We start from the raw sequence: 1,120 nt of genomic DNA, 5'->3' as shown, positions 1-1,120 counted from the left end.
CTACAAGCAAATTGTATATTTCATAATAGATGAGATCATTTGGTAATTTTGCATCCAACTAAGTTTAACCTCCAAAATTATTCAACTTTTTAATAAGCATTCAAGATAAGTTTAACCCCCTAGACTATTCAACTTCTTCTTAATAGACATTTATTTTATTTATTATTGCAATTAATTTACCTTCTCCAACTTTTTATCTCTTCATCTCTTTATTTCTCAATCTCTTCCTCTTGATATAGTTTGCCATAAATTGCTATCAAGAAACAATTGATTATGTTCTTAAAAATATTCTCACAAAGAAAAAACCAAGATTGATGACATGATTTCTCCTAAAAGTTAGAAATTATCTTTTTTTCTCATTTATCCTTATTTTAATCTTTTTTTCTAATTTTCATTCTAATTTCTATAAAGATTTTTCATTTAACACAATTCTTTCATTTTTCTTAGCTCTTCTTCATGAATTGTTCATCATTCAATCTTTTTTTTTTCTCCATCTCTATCACTTAATTGTTTTCTATTTCATAAATTTTATTCTTTTCCAACAAATCTATTTTTAAGTTTATTCGACAAGACTAATTCAGATATGCATTTCTTCTTATTTTTGTTGGGATTTTGGGATTTTGTTTTTTTACTTTTCTCTTCTATAATTTTCTTAAGTTTCCTCAATGAAACCGATAGTTTGTTCTTGACAACGCTTTTAGAGTTTTGATAACAACATGGTCGATGATGGAATGTTATAACAATAATGGTTCGATGATGAAATCTTGAAAGTACTACAAACTATGATGTAGCCTCAACAAACTTCAACATGTTTTTTAATGATTATCTTTTTTCAAGTATATTTTGAGAAAGCTAATATGTGTAAATGAAAAACATATTATGACAATAATGGTCTGATGATAAAATCTTGAAAGTACTATAAACTATGATGTGGCCTCAACAAACTTCAACATGTTTTTTTACYGGTTTTCTTTTTTCAATTTGACTACCCCTTTCTTTTCTAGGGAAGATATTAATCGCAGAGACAATGAAATTTTCATAATAATTGAAGATACCTATGACATTACTTGCGAATAAAAAATATACTTTAGATAACTAATATGTGTAAATGAAAAACCAA

This window comes from Cynara cardunculus, assembly GCF_001531365.2.
Source record: "Cynara cardunculus var. scolymus isolate 2C chromosome LG 11, CcrdV1, whole genome shotgun sequence".
NCBI classification, from domain to species: Eukaryota; Viridiplantae; Streptophyta; class Magnoliopsida; order Asterales; family Asteraceae; genus Cynara; species Cynara cardunculus.
This window is presented reverse-complemented; position numbering follows the sequence as displayed.